The sequence below is a fragment of the Myotis myotis genome, unplaced genomic scaffold (assembly GCF_014108235.1).
Source record: "Myotis myotis isolate mMyoMyo1 unplaced genomic scaffold, mMyoMyo1.p scaffold_m19_p_14, whole genome shotgun sequence".
Taxonomy (NCBI): domain Eukaryota; kingdom Metazoa; phylum Chordata; class Mammalia; order Chiroptera; family Vespertilionidae; genus Myotis; species Myotis myotis.
This window is the reverse complement of record NW_023416318.1, coordinates 310,675-327,233: the sequence shown is the minus strand read 5'-3', so window position 1 is coordinate 327,233 and position 16,559 is coordinate 310,675. Positions and strand designations below refer to the sequence as shown.

The 16,559-nt window shown below is 43.2% G+C and overlaps 1 long non-coding RNA gene across 1 annotated transcript; it reads left to right on the top strand.

Annotated features, from left to right (window-relative positions):
• The first annotated feature begins 1,018 nt into the window (after positions 1-1,018).
• LOC118669346 lies at positions 1,019-16,559 on the top strand. Its single transcript, XR_004971968.1, has 3 exons — positions 1,019-1,425; positions 15,822-15,929; positions 16,288-16,559. It is a non-coding gene; the product is annotated as an uncharacterized LOC118669346 (long non-coding RNA).

The window sequence follows — 16,559 nt, the reverse complement described above, 5'->3', positions numbered from 1 at the left end:
GCCCTTATAAACAGCCATCAACCCTCTCCAGATTTGGTGGCCAGGAGGTGGACCCAGAGAATAGTCCTAAGAACTGCACTATCGCAGGTCCTAGAGTCCTGGGGTTTGTTCTGATTTTCCACCTCCATCCTTTGATTACAGAGCTCTATGCTTCTAAGACACAATCATTTCCATGGAGCTATTGGAGGAAGGGTGGGACCTGCGGAAACCTCAGTATGATAGACAGGAAAAGGGATCCCAACATTTGCTACTTTGCCTTCTGGTAGGGGCAAGGAAATAATACCATTTTCTTTACTTTTCTCTCTTACCCCATTATCAAGAACACATTTTGGTAAAAGATGGTTAAAACGGCTAGAAATTGTTTAAAAAATGACTAGAAATCTAAGTCCTATTTAGGTAAGTTGGGTGTTTATCATTGTATGTCTGGTTATACCCCAGCTAAGCATAGATTTTAGGCAAGTCAAAGAGTGATTTTAAGTCTGTCTCCAGCATAGAAATATATTTCTCATTTCAAGGACCTACATGTTCATTTCATTAGTAACTAGTAATAAAAACATGATAGGGTAACCCTTGACTTAGAGAAGCTCACCCTTCAGCAATTTCTCCTGGGAGCTCTTTGCCAGATACACACTGTTAGGAGGTGATGCCAGGGAGGGCATCCATACCACCCCCGAAGCTACTGTCCCCCTAGCTTCTCCCTTCTCTGCCCATAGCTCCTCGATGCTTTTTTGGCCCATTCTTCCCCACACTTTCCATCCATGCACCAGCCCCCTCCCCAAGAAATCTCCTTAACAATTAAACAAAATTAACTGAAAATTTATAAGCTCTATTTCCTTATTATCAGACTAAGTGATTTACATTTTGAGAACTTAACTATTGGACAGTATACAATTACATGGTTTCAGCTGATTTGAATATGGCATTTGTGGTCATTAAAAAAGAAGAGTTGAGATGACACCCTTAGGCATGTAGCTCCCTCACTGCATTGTTTGTATAAGAAAACCAGATTTACCCAAGAGTGCCTTCTCCAGGGGCGTGCCTTGCCGTGACTGTGAGAACTGTCTGTCCTGTTCTTTCTATGTGGAAATGTCCCTGTTGACTGTCACCCCGGCATCGGTACCAAGTTGCTGTTCCAGTGCATGAAGGCCCTTATCTGCAGGAAGAAGCAACGTCCAGGAAGCAGTGTTCAGAGACCTGTCTGGCACACAAGCAGGCATCTTTAAAAGGGGGAACCTCTTTCTGCCAGAGCGATCCCTGCGGAAAGTGGCTTTCAGTAGAGCTAAAAGGAACACACCCTGGGGCAGCTCTGCTTTGAACGTTGCTGTCCATTTAATAAACAGCCCTTCTCTTCTGACCAGCACCTTCGCCTTCCAACACCAGGAACAGCAAGCAGCAGGACTGAGTATAAACACTTGGAAGACAAAGGTAAATAAGGGTGGAATAATCAAATAAGTCACCTTTCCTCTTAGAGTAAACTGTCCCCTCCCCCGTCACGGGCAGCTACAGTGACACGTGGTCTGACCATAGAACAGCAGGGCTGGCTGCACAATTTCCTGCCCAGTCTAAATTGAAGATACACTCCCCTTGTTCAAAAAGCAGGAAAACATGTACTGTTAAAGGCACTATATGAAGCCTTTCCTCTCTTTCCTGGTTGCTCTCTTGACCTGCCTGAGTGTTTTTGAATTTGCTGTTTAATGTAACGCCCTTGGGGAGGGGATACTCGCAGGGTAAGTGCAAGTCCTGTCAGGCAGCTGGACCCCCACCCCCCTTCCTCCAGCTGCTGACCCTGCAGCAGTCTCAGTACCTGGACCGGGGGTGGGGGGGGTGGGGGGTGGTGGTGGTGGACGAGAGGCCTTTCCCTGGCGAGTTTCCCCGCCTTTACTCCCACAAACAATTGTGGTGCCCTCACCTTGCTGAAAAGCATTCCCGGGGTGTGTGTGACACACCCCAACCTTCCTGGGCCTTAGCCCAGGGCCCCACTGGGGGCAGAGCGTCACAGCAGAACATGGGCCTCGGAACATGAGCCTCAGCAGAATACAACCTGGTTGTCACCCGGGTGGAAAGTGGAAAGTGGCAGTGGTCGCAGTGGGGAGGGCAGACGTGGAGAAGGTGAGGCCTGGCAAAGCCCCAGGTGCCAGGTGATGGAGCGCCGACTGCCAAAAGGCGGGGAGCTGACAGCAGGCAAACCGCATGGCAGCTGAAGACTCCAAGGCACATGCTTCCAGTGTTCATCAGACTTCATTTACAAAACAGAAATTTAAAGAAAAAATGCTTAGCATTTTAAGGTGGCAACTGCATAGCAGTAAACACCAAGAGCAGGGGCTGTCTGAATGTGGGGTCCCATGCCACTGCTCTGTTCACACGCTTTGAAGCCTGCCATGTGGGGTAAAATTATTGAAATCAGTGAAGGTCCAGAAAGGCCTTTGCTTTTTATCACATTTGTGGCATTTTTTCATCTGGCCGCACACACAGTTTCATTTCTCTACCTTCTTCCCTGCCTGGATGCCATCTGCAAAACTTGGCTCCTGCTCTTACCAACTATTCTCTGGCATATTACAGCCCCTCTCTAAACGTTACCCATGGAATAGAAATAATGCAGTCATCTCATAAGATTGTTGTGAGCCCTGGCTGGTGTGGCTCAGTGGATACAGCGTCAGCCTGTGGACTGAAGGGTCCCGGGTTCGATTCTGAACAAGGGCACATGCCCGGGTTGCAGGCTCAGTCCCCAGTAGGGGGTGTGCAGGAAGCAACCGATCCATGATTCTCGCTCATCATTGATGTTTCTAGCTTTCTCTCCCTCTCCCTTCTTCTCTGAAATCAATAAAAATATATTTAAGACAAAAATATTGCTGTGAGGATTTAATGAAGTAAAGCTTATAGGGCACCAAGTCTAGTGACTGGCATATGTTTTATACAAATGGACATGCACATGTATAGTATTTACCCACATACAGGATACCCATACCTCTCTGCTAGGACACAGAGGGACACTACCAGAGTACTTAAAAGGTACTTAATAAGTAATTTTGGACAAAAGAATACAGTTAGTAAGAACATGTTTTTACATGTCAATCTAGCTAATGGATGCTTTAGGCAAAATGCAATGCAAATATAACTTTACAATTTAAAAGAGAAACCAGTAAAGCATTTTTTAAAATTTCAAACCTGTTGTAATTCAGAACATAAGCTTGACTGAATTGAGGACATGGAGAAAATGAAAAAATTCTGAAAAAAATATGATTTCAGAGTGAAAATAAGGCCTTATAAAAAAAGAAGAAAAAAATTGTTAGCATGGAGAAGGGTAAGAAAGAACTTTAATAGCAATATTGCCTTCAGTTAAAAGTGTATATTTTGTTATAAAAGTAGCACATGTTTATTATAGAAAACTTAGAAAATACACATTAGCAAAAAAATTAAAAATATGCACACTCCCATCATTCTCACACAATGAGAAAATTTGTACCAATTGATATCCTACTGTAAATATAGGTTTGATATCCTTGATAATACTGAGGCATTTTTATTTTTAACGTATATTTACTAATTTTACAGCTAAAATGTCATCTCATTGATATTTTTATTTTTAAAATTTTTATCTATTGATTTTAGAGAAGGGGAAGGAGAGAGAGAGAGATTTGTTCCGGTTATTTATGCATTTATTGGTTGATTCTTGTACAGGCCCTTTCCAGGGATTGAACCCAAAACCTTGGTGTATCGGGATCACTCTCTAACCAACTGAGCTGCCTGGCCAGGGCAAAAAATTAGAAATGTTTTAAAGTACACATAAAAAGTACAGAAAATAATAGAGCAGATGCAGCATTTCTATGTGTTTTTTCAGAAAGATGGCCTGCTAGGGGTGAGTTAGAGGCTGTAGTAATACAATTTGCCATGTTGCTAGAAAAATAAGTAAAATGTTTACCTTTTTTCCTTACTGTTGTGCAAGCGTTTCTTGTACAATAAGGATGTTAACCTTTTTCTATGCCACAGAGCTTTTTGTGTGTGACCAATTCATCCATGTGACTGATAAGAACCCTGGCCTAGTGGCTTGGTTGGTCGGAGCGTCATCCAGTACGCCGAAAGATCACGGGTTCCATCCCTGGTGATGGAACGTAGCTAGGTTGAGTGTATGATTCCCCCATCAGAGCGTGTACTGGAGGCAACATATCAATGTTTCTCTCTCACATCAATGTTACTCTCTCCCTCCCTCTCTCTCTCAAGTCAGTAAAAACATATCCTCGGGTGAGGATTAAAAAATACATTTTTCACAAAGTGACTGATAAGAACAGAACAAAAATAAATTAGTTTAAATTTAAAAAAAATTTAGTTGGACATGAGAAACAATTGCTTGACCATAGAGAGAATAAACTTAGGAAACAATTTGCCATTATAAAATCTCTGACCCTCCATCTGTCTTCTATGATTTACATGAAATCTAATTATGTAGGAGACAGGAACTAGATCAAATGGTTGTTCATGTTTTCTCCTGGTTCTGTTTATTTTCTTAGATTCTAAAAAGCCCTAATTTCAGAATTAGTAGGGAGAGGCCTGGCTTACTTGGACTATTTGATTTAACTCGCATTCCTCACTATTATAAGCTAAACAACTGAACCTTTGCAGGACTTTTGAGTGAGGGATGCTAAGTCTACTATTGTTTGTTGGTTCAGCAAGTAAATGTGAATTCCATTACATAACAACTAGGACAAGTGTTCTATTTATAAAAAAAACCAGCATGCTTACTGCTGAGTCATTAGGAGTCACTGGGACTGTACACAAACACAGATATTCAACACTAGGCAGGCATGTGGTAGGAATGCACTTCTCTAGCCCCTTGCAGAGAGGTGTGAACATTTAACGACTTTCACTGGCCAATGAAACATGACAGGAAGGAACATTTTTACTTCTGGGACCAAGTTTTAAAACTAAAGGTTTATATGTAGTTTATTGTTTGTCACTGATACATCAATAAAGAGGTATAAGTTTATTCACAAAGTTTACATGTATATACACTTTATTAAAGTTTATATATAGCTTATAATAAACTGCACGTGTTCAAAGTGTACAATGTTATGTGAGTATATACCCATGAAATCATCCCTACAATCAAGATAGTGAACATATCTGTCACCTCCAAAAGTTCTCACTTGTACTTTTGTAATCCCTCCCTCTCCCACCTCCCTGTCCCCTATTTCCAAGCAACCACCAATCTCTTTTCTATCACTATAGATTAGCTTTGAATTCTCTACAGTTTAGTCATACAGTAGGTATTCTTTTTTGGCTGGCTTCTTTCACTTAGTATGATAATTTTAAGATTCATCCATGTTGTTATATGTAGCGATAGTTCATTCAGTTTTTATTGCTGAGTGGCATGTCATTTGATGAATGTGCCAGTTTGTTTATCCATTCACCTGTTGATGGGCAGTTGAGCTGTTTCCAGCTTGGGTTCTACTACAAATAAGACTTCTGTAAACATTTGTGTCTAAGTCTTTATATGGTCAATAATTATATTTCTTTTGAGCAAATACTTAGGAGTGGACTGAGGGGATCATATGTTCCTTGTATGTTCAACTTAAGGAACTGCCAAATTGTTTTCCAAAGTGGTTGTAATATTGACATTGTCACCAGAAGTCCACAAGGGTTTCAGTTCTTCCCATCCTCATCAGTACTTGCTATGGGAGAAACCAAGATGGCGGCATAGGTTAACGCCAGAGATTGCTGCCTCGAACAACCACTTCAGAGATATAATTAAAGGACAGAATGGACATCATCCAGAACCACAGGAAGGCTGGCTGAGTGGAAATTCTACAACTAGGAGGAAAGAGAATATCATACCCAGACTCAGAGGAGGCACAGTGCTGAAGTGAAATACTCAGGTGCGGAGTGCGCACGTGGAGCAGGCTGGAGGCGGAGGGCGCGGTTGTTGTTTTCAATCGGGAGGGAGTTTCAGACTCTGAGCTCCAGATCCGGGCGAGTCTCTGGGGACCCAGACTCAAACGGGAGAAGTGGGACTGTCTGGCTTCGGTCGGAACTCGAAGGCAGCTTTCTATCCGAGGTTTGCAGCGGTTGCTGGGACTCTGAGAGGCAGAGCCCCTAGGGACGGAACTGAAAGCAGCCATAACTGCTTGCTCTGGCCCGTCCTGTAGATCCCCGGGGACCCGCCCCGCCCAAGCCCTGCACAGTGCCATTTGCCGGATAGCCTCAGGCAAAGGCTAGATTAGCACCGCCCTAGAGATCCAGCACAGAAGCTCTCCCACTGCAGACACAACTGACTCTCATAGCCAGTTAGCCTGGAGATCAAATCACCCCTGGTATTACCGAAAACAATCAAGGCTTAACTACAACAAGACTGCGCACAAAGACCACTAGGGGGTGCACCAAGAAAAGATATAAAAATGCGGAGACAAAGAAACAGGACACAAATGTCAGAAATGGAAGATATAGAGCTCAAAACCACACTTTTAAGGTCTCTCAAGAACTGTCTAGAAGCTGCCCATAAACTTAGTAAGGCCCTCGAAAAGACTGGTGAGACCACTGATAAATGTAGTGAGATCCTCAAGAAACCTAATGAGACCCTCGATGTTGTGATAAAGAACCAACTAGAAATTAAGCATACACTGACTGAAATAAAGAATATTATACAGACACCCAACAGCAGACCAGAGGAGCGCAAGAATCAAGTCAAAGATTCGAAACGCGAAGAAGCAAAAAACACCCAACTGGAAAAGCAAAATGAAAAAAGAATCCAAAAATACAAAGATAGTGTAAGGAGCCTCTGGGACAGCTTCAAGCATACCAACATCAGAATTACAGGGGTGCCAGAAGATGAGAGAGAGCAAGATATTGAAAACCTATTTGAAGAAATAATGACAGAAAACTTCCCCCACCTGGTGAAAGAAATAGACTTACAGGTCCAGGAAGCGCAGAGAACCCCAAACAAAAGGAGTCCAAAGAGGACCACACCAAACACATCATAATTAAAATGCCAAGAGCAAAAGACAAAGAGAGAATCTTAAAAGCAGCAAGAGAAAGAAACTCAGTTACCTACAAGGGAATACCCATACGACTGTCAGCTGATTTCTCAACAGAAACTTTGCAGGCCAGAAGGGAATGGCAAGAAATATTCAAAGTGATGAATACCAAGAACCTACAACCAAGATTACTTTATCCAGCAAAGCTATCATTCAGAACGGAAGGTCAGATAAAGGGCTTCACAAATAAGGAAAAGCTAAAGGAGTTCATCACCACCAAACCAGTATTATATGAAATGCTGAAAGGTATCCTTTAAGAAGAGGAAGAAGAAGAAAAAGGTAATGATACAAATTATGAACAACAAATATGCATCTATCAACAAGTGAATCTAAGAATCAAGTGAATAAATAATCTGGTGATCATAATAGAATCAGGGACATAGAAAGGGAATGGACTGACTATTCTTGGGGGGGAAAGGGGTGTGGGAGATGCGGGAAGAGACTGGACAAAAATCGTGCACCTATGGATGAGGACAGTGGGTGGGGAGTGAGGTCGGAGGGTGGGGTGGGAACTGGAAGGAGGGGAGTTATGGGGGGAAAAAAAGAGGAACAAATGTAATAATCCAAACAATAAAGATTTAATTATAAAAAAAAAACATATGAAAAGGTGTTCAACATAATTAGCCACTAGTAAAAGTTAAATTAAAACCACAATGAGGTGCTACTACATACTTACTAGAATGGCTAAAATGTAAAACTTACCATTCCAAGTGTTAACAATATGTAGAAAAATTAGAATGCTCACACTGTTAATGAGAATGTAAAATGTTATGTCCACTTTAGGAAAACCCGTTGGCAGTTTTAAAAAGTTAACTTTTTAAGTTAAATATGTATCAATCATATGACTCAGCCATTTTACTCTTAGCTATTTTCCCAAGGGAAAAGAAAGCATATATCCATACAAAGACTTGTACATGACTGTGTATAGCAGCTTTATTTGAGATAGTCATGTATTCACTTACCCAAATCTCACAGCCGTCCTATGAGTTGTGTCCTGTCATTATCCCTATTTTCCAGGGATTTGTTATGAAATGAGGATGTGAAGCATTAAGTTGGTCACTGATTCTTGTCCACCACCAAGACAAATAATGAAACCTGCCTCAAATATACATTACATATTAAACATTACACACTACACATTACACATTATTTAACTATATTATGTTATGTTATGTTATGTTATGTTATGTTATGTTATGTTATGTTATGTTATATTATATTATATTATATTATACCAGAGGCCCGGTGCACAAAAATTTGTGCACTTGGGGGGAGGGGGGGATCCCTCAGCCCAGCCTGTGGCCTCTTGAAACCTGGGACCCCTCGGGAGATAACAACCTGCTGGCTTAGGCCTGCTCCTGGGTGGCAGAGGGCAGGCCCAATCCCTAGGTGCAGCCCCTGGTCGGGCTCAGAGCAGGGCTGATTGGGGAGTTGGGGTGCCGCCCCCTGTCATGCACAGAGCAGGGCGGATCGGGAGGTTGCGATGCCACCCTCAGTCACGCTCAGGGTAGGGCCGATTGGGGGATTGGGGCACCGCCCCCGTCACACTCAAGGCAGGGTCGATGGGGAGGTTGCGACACCACCCCGTCACGCACAGAGCAGGGCCAATCAGGGGTTTGGGGCGCTGCCCCCTGTCACTCACAGAGCAGGGCCCATCAGGGGGATTAGGGCTCCGTACCCTGTCACGCACAGAGCAGGGTCGACCAGAGGGTTGGGGAGCTCCCCCCTGTCATGCACAGAGCAGGGCCCATCAGGGGGCTGGGGAGCTCCCTCCTGTCATGCACAGAGTAGGGCCAATAGGGGAGTTGGGGCACCACCCCCTGTCACACTCAGGGCAGGGCGGATCAGGGGGTTGGGGCGCCGCACCTTGTCACACTCAGGGCAGGGCCGATGGGGAAGTTATGGCTCTACCCCATCACACACAGAGCAGGGCCCGTGGGGGGGGAGGGGGTTGGGTTGCCGCACCCTGTCACACACAAAGCAGGGCCTGTTGTGGGGGGGGTTGGGGCGCCACACCCTGTCACACACAGAGCCACAGGGCTATTAGGGGGTTGGGGAGCTCCCCCCTATCAGGCACAGAGCAGGGCTGATCAGGGGGTTGGGATGCCTTCCCCTGTCACAAACAGAGCAGGGCAGATAGGGAGGTTGTGGCCCCACCCCCTGTCACACACAGAGCCGCAGGGCGATCAGGGGGTTTGGGTGCTGCCCCCTGTCACACTGATCCCGGTGCCGGGAGGCATATTACCCTTTTACGATATAGGATAGAGGCCTGGTGCACTGGTGGGGTCCGGCTGGTTTGCCCTGAAGGGTGTCCTGGATCAGGGTGGGGGTCCCCACTGGGGTGCCTGGCCAGCCTGGATGAGGGGATGATGGCTGTTTGCAGCTGGTCACACACCCTTCAGGGTGGGGTTCCCCACCGGGGTGCCTGGCCAGTCTGGGTGAGGGGCTGAGGGCTGTTTTCAGGCTGGCGGGTGACTGAAGCTCCCAACCGCTCCTTTTTTCTTTTCTTTTTTATTCTGGGCCAGCTTTAGCTCTGAGGCTTGGCTCCAGCTCTTAGGCCTCTGCTGCTGAAAGCTGGTATCTGGTTTGTTTGGGTTCTATAATTGAAACACTGTTTCAACCCCAGCTCTGAGAACCCGGCTGGCTGAAAGCAGGTTTCTGGGGTTTTGTTTAGCTTCTATATTTGTAACAATGTTTCAAAGTGCAAGCTCAGAGGCCAGCAGCGGCAGGCGGGGAACGTTGGAGTCCTCCATCACTGAAGCAAGCAAGCCTCATGTTCGCTTCAATCTGCCTGGCTGTCGGCCGCCATCTTGGCTGGCAGTTAATTTGCATATTTCCCTGATTAGCCAATGGGAAGTGTAGCGGATGTACAGCTAATTACCATGTTTCTCTTTTAGTAGATAGGATTATATTATATTATATTATAATCTGCCTCAAAGTTCAAAGTGGGTTGGAAAGTTCAAATTAAATAATACATATAATGTACATAGTGTAATGCCTAGCATATTGTATGTACTCAATAATGTGATTGCTGATGATAATTATTTGAGAGTAGGGAATGATAGTTCAAAAATATGTGAAAATATTTTCACATCATATATCTGATAGAAGTCTTGAATCCAGAATACATAAAAACTCTCATATTTTGCCATGTATCTATAGAGAAATGAGCATAGCTCCTTTTTTTTAAGGAAACATTTTCAAATTTTAATAAAATACTATTGAGTTCTGGAGACAATGAGTGAGATTTACAGACTTCGTTCCTTTAGCAAATAGATAAATCTGTTGAGATGAGGGCCAAATTGTCTGCATCAGAGTGTCAAGCAGTGAAACCTGTAATTCCTGATTGTTCTGCAGTTGTTTGAGCAGAGATGGTCACGATGTAAAGTGAGAAGACCTGTTTTTGAAGTGATATGTCCTTCTGCCGGAGGGACCCACAGGGAAACATTCTTACTTACCTGGCCTGGGGGAAGCTGGTGACGGTTTATTAGATTAGGCAGGCCATTAACTCTTCAAATAATTCTTCTAGCAATCAAAACATTGTGTACTGTTGTCATTTGATTGCATAAGTAATTTTTCTCCAGAGAAAAATAGAAAAACATGAGTAAGCAAGATGAGAATACCATAATTATAGCCTCATAATCTCACCTATCTATAAATACCTTAGTGGAAACTTTTCCAGAACTCCTTCTATACATCTTTAAAAGAAACAAAAGTAGAATAATAGCACAATATACATTTTTTAATAAATTGCTTTCTTCACTTGGCAATGTATTCTGATTTTTAAAAAGATTTTAGTTGATGCATTTCTGCAACATCATTAATCTTTGTATAGATATATAATCATCAATGTAATCAACCCCCTAATTTTGAGATTCCAAACAAGGCTTTGTTGACCATCTTTGATTCTACCATGCCACTCTACATATTATATTCACTGATAATTTCCTTAAGAGAAATTCTCTTAAAGAGAAATTGCCTTGTCAAAGGATGTGAACATGTAAAAGATGTTTTACATATTTTCCCAATTGCTCTTCAAAGAAGTTGTACTGACTTCCCACTCCCCCTGTCAGTGCACATACTGTTACTTTAAGACAAGCTCTAAAAAAGAAGATTGTGATAAACTCATGTGTGTCCTTTTTATCTGTGAGTAGCCAAATACAATGCAAATAGAATTGCTTTCTACATCTAAATTGGGATTAGGGTAGTCAACTCAGGCTAATCAGGGCCAGCAGGTGGATTTCTCCACAGCTGGGAGCTTGAAATGTAAAACAATGCATAAAAATAGAAGAAGAAAGGAAACGCCTACTCAAGGAAAGGTGAAGCAATTTGTAGTGTACTTTTGCTGACCTTGTAAAATTGCTTCTACTAATATATGTTTTACAAAAGGGCTTTGGGGAGGTCCTTTCGAGGCTGGAGGGTAAAAGAACTAGGAAGGGCCCTGACCGGTTTGGCTCAGTGGATAGAGCATTGGCCTGCGGACTCAAGGGTCCCAGGTTCGATTCAGGTCAGGGGCATGTGCCTTGGTTGTGGGCCCGTACCCAGTGGGGAGTGTGCAGGAGGCAGCTGGTCGATGTTTCCAGCTCTCTATCCCTCTCCCTATCTCTCTGTAAAAAATCAATAAAATATGTTAAAAAAAAAAAAAAAAAAGAACTAGGAAGGGGCTTGCCAGGCTCAGAAGCCATTGGAAGAGAGGACCTCAGGAAGTCCAGACCGAAAAATCTAAGGAGTAATGGTTAGCAACTCATGCTTACACAGCACTTCATACTTTACAAAATACATTTTTTAAAGAAACAATCTCTCTCTCTCTCTCTATATATATATATGTGTGTGTGTGTGTGTGTGTGTGTGTGTGTGTGTGTGTATTTCAGAGAGAAAGGGAGAGGAAGAGAAAGATAGAAACATCAATGATGAAAGAGAATCATTCACTGGCTGCCTCCTGCACGCCCCACACTGAGGATCAAGCCTGAAACCTGGGCATGTGCCATGACCGGGAACTGAACCGTGACCTCCTGGTTCATAGGTTGACACTCAATCACGGAGACATGCTGGCCAGGCCTACAAAATACTTTTAATGAAATGTAGGGAAATAGCAGGATATCTGCTGTAGTAGGACCATGGCAGTGGATGGTGCTGGGGGGGTGGGGGGAGGGGCGTTCTACACTAGCACTGCACTGGCCACTCCTAACTTCTTGTGACTTGAGGTATAGAAACCACTTACTTTTTCCTTCAACAGCACTTGGCTGCTCTAGAGTGAAGGTTTGTGTTCCCCCAAAGTTCATTTGTTGAACCTAATTCCCAATGTGGTGGTATTTTGGGGGTTGGGCCTTTGGGAGGCGATAAGGTCATGAGGATGGAGCCCTCATGAATGGGATTAGTGCCTTTACATAAGAGACCCCAGAGAGCTGCCTTGCCCTTTCTGTTGTGACTGCCATCTATGAACCAGGAATCTTCCCAGACACCATATTTGCCTGCACCTTAATCTTGGACTTCTCAGCCTCCAGAACCGGGAGAAATAAATGTTTTTTTTGTTTAAGCTACCCAGCCAATGGTATTTTTGTTATAGCAGCCCAGACAGACTGACACCTGCTACCTTTTACATGGTAAATGCAATCCTAACTCCTAGCTGGGGGTGGGGGTGGGGGGCTGTTGCAAGATGTTATGTAACTATGACAAGGCAAACCCTGCCAGAAATAGCATGACAGTCTCTCTCTCTCCTCTCTCTCTCTCTCTCTCTCTCTCTCTCTCTCTCTCTCTCTCTCTCTCCCTCTCTCTCCTCTTCTTGACCTTCCTTAAAGTATTTCTCTTTGTTTCCTTTCTCCCAAGCTCCAAGGGCCCTTCTTTTGCCTCTGAAACTTGTTTTCTGAGTCCATGGAGCCCAGCTTCTTCCATGGCTTACTTCTGCTTTGCTTCTGCCACTGTGACTTTCTAAATAAACGTTTGCTTGTATTTGGAAAGAAAAAAAAAATGGAACGTTAAAGAGTCCGGAGGCATAGGAAATGCTGGGTGGTATGCTAGTGATAGAGCAGTGGGTAATGTCTACTTGACCCAGGGAGGATGTGCATAGTGAAGAGAAGAGAGCTAAGGAAAATTCAGAGGAAGGCCAACATCTTAGGGTAGGGAAAGGGTCAAGGAAGAGGGGTGAGAGAAGGAGAAAAGGAAGGAATGGCCAGACACCCAGGAGGAAACCAGCAGTTAAGTCAATGGCTGGAGAAGAAACAGGAAGGACAGATGCACTGTTAACCTATTTGAAGGATTTCTTGTGGGAAAGAGGTTACACTTGTTTTCTATAACAAGTATGTGACAAGCATAAAAACACAAGAGGTAAAACAAACCCTGTGGTGAAGGTGCGGGTAGGAGGATCTGGAGCAATAATTAGTGTTCTTGTCTAGTCTGGATGCCTTCACCTCCCCATCTTCGTCTGTTAATAACCTGGCCCTTGGTTATAAAGTGGGCAGTAATATTATTCTATCCCTCTGGCCACAGTGACTGGTCCAGTGATAGGCACATGATGCCAGGCAAGACAATCAGAATTCTTATCCAAACATTTTCTAATTGGACTAGTCTTCTTTTCTTTTCTTTTGGTGATGGGATTTTTTGGCCATGAGCTCAGAACTGGAGGGCATGCTGCCTGTTGAGCATTGAGAGTTTGTCTGCAAGAGCAGAACTTCAGCACACATTTTCCTAACATTAATTAGTTACGAGTTGATTAATTAATAGAGAGCATGATTTATGTGATGCATCAAGAGCTGTTGTTATATCCTCATCCAGAACTAGCAAGCAGAGCAGGAGAATCATGGGTGGAAGCAGCACCAGCCTGCAATGTCTGAGTGACTATATGCTTTGCTTATCGAAGCAGTGGGTTGTAAAGTTGATAAGAATGTGTACAAGTTGTATTAGTGAAAAGGATGGCGGAGATAGTAAAAGAAGGATTGTTGCTCTTGAGTAAGAGCCATATGTAATATGGAAATAAAAGGCATAGAGAGCCTTAGATTCATGCAAGGTTAATATTATTGATGGGAAGTGCAGGAATAAAAGAATATAGTCACTAACTGTTATGCTACTTGGTAGGAAAAGAATCCTTTAGAAAACTAACGAGGTGAGGGGGAAATCCGTTTTAAATTTAAATCTATTAGATTACTCATATGAAATGCCATTTTTAAAGTCAAAACTGTCAAAGAACAGCAATTGTACATGATTTTCCCTAATATATAGATTGTCCTTTGTTATGACAAATAAGAACCAAGATACTTTGAGGTATTAAATAGCTAAGTACAGTTTAATCATAAAGTTCCTGTTTAATTTCCCAGGAACATAATTTTTAATTGCAACTAGTGGGATTTGGGAATGCTTCAAGGAGAGGTGTTTGCAATGGTGTTGAAGACTGCTTGACTTAGTAGTAGAGATAGAATAGAAAAATATCCCAGGCCATGGGCAGTAGCCTAAGTAAAAGAATGGATAGCACAGTGAGTACAGTATGCTACCTTTTGTGTAAGAAAGGAAAACAAAGTATATATTATTTGCTTGTGTAAATGTTTAAATTTTCTGTATTCTTAGAAGAAATTAATGCCAGTGGTCGACTTTTTGGAGTTGGGTATGGAATCTGGGTGGATGGGGGACAAGGTGTAGGGAAGACTCCTGGGTGTCTGGCCATTCCTTCCTTTTCTCCTTTTCTCACCCTTCTTCCCTGGCCCTTTCCCTGCTCAGTGCACAGGCATGGAAACATGAAATGGACTGATGAATCTCAGAGGGAAGTGGGGAGAGGTTGGGCAGGAAGAGACGAACCAAAGATCTTATATGCATACTAGAGGCCCAGTGCATGAATCCTGGCCTGCCAGGATTAGGCAGAAACCAGCAGTCTGACATCCCCGGAGTGGTCCTGGATTGCGAGAGGGCGCAGGCCAGGCCGAGGGACCCTAGTAGTCAAATAAAAGAAGTGAGACCAATAAGAGTAATGTGGTACACAAGGTGTGTCCCTTAGAATGCTTCCTATACTTTACTGCGCTCACAAGTCATTTGGGGATATTGCTAAAATGCATATTGTGACACAGTAGGTCTGGGATAGCACTTGAGAGTCTGCATTTCTGCACACTCCCAGGTACTGCTGGTGCTGGTGGTCTGCAGATCACATTTTGATCCACAAAGCATTGCATCTCAACCTCAACCCTCTGCTTCTCCTTCTGTCTCTCCAAGAGCTCAGACTTGGTGTCCAAGGTGTAAGCACACACAGCACAAGGCAGAGAAGGAGGCAGAGATCCCCTTTCCATCTACAAATTGTGTTTATTTCCTCATCGGGTTATCTGAATGGATCCATTTTAGAAAGATAATACAGATGTCAGCATGAGGCATAGAAAAGAATCATGAAGAAATGAGAGGCAGCTATATCAAGCAAGAGTTGACAAGGGTCCTTAAAGATTAGAATGGAAGCAGGCACTCAACCAGAGTGACTCAGTTGGTTGAGTGCCATCATGCGTATCAAAAGGTTGCTGGTTTGATTCCTGGTCAGGGCACATACCCAGGCTGTTGGTTTAATCCCTGGTTGGGGGCAAACAGAAGACAACTAGTGGATGCTTCTCTCCCCTCCCCCCTCCCCTCCTCTCTCCTCCCTTCCGCTTCTCTCTCTCTCTCTCTCTCTCTCTCTCTCTCTCTCTCTCTCTCTCTCTCTCTCTCTCCCCCTTCCTCTCTTAGCATGTTCTTAAGTGAGGATTTTTTTTTTAAAGGAAACATTTGAGATCTTGCTCTCCAGCACATGTCGTCAGAGATTGGCTCAAATAAACTCATAACAATTTTCTCTAGAAAAGAAAAAAAGAATGGAAGCAGCCAGAGAGATTTTTCAGAGGTCACCTCAGCTGGCTGAGGAAGCCAACCTGATGTTAGCAGGAGAGTGAGAAGGAAGGAATAAAGGTGAGTCCAGAGTTTTGTGCCTGGATGTGCCTAGAATGATGAGGGTGCCATTAGCTTGTGGGGGAATATGAGTTCAGTTTTATCCCTTATATCTAGGAGAAATCCTAGATCTGAACAAAATGGTAAAATAAATATAGTAATGGGTATCAAGTGAGTATGGACATGAAGTACAAAATGTTTAGAAATAAGAATGTTAGGGCACATGTTCATTGAGTGGAAGAAATCTAAAATAATGGCGGGGGACTGTTTTGGTAGTGTAGGGTAGTGCTACCAAGAAGTTTAGATAAAATAAAAAACCTTTGCTCATAAACAGACATGTAACATTTTCTTCTGTAACAAACTGTTGTAAATCTTTCAGAAAACCTTTGAAGCTTCCAGGAAAGTCAATCCAGTCCCTGACATATCTGCTCCGATATTAGAGTCTGAGTTGCTGGAGTTACCTGTCTGGTATCTTTTATGAGCACTGCTTGTACACAAAATAGTCTTCTGTGTTCCCTTTTAATGAATGCATTTTGGAATGTAAATGTCTTTTCTAATTGTTTAAAATTTATTAACAATTTTACAGAAAAAGGTGCATATAAAACAACTTGGTAGAGCTTTTGGATCCTCAGTTCTTATTAGTGCACTACA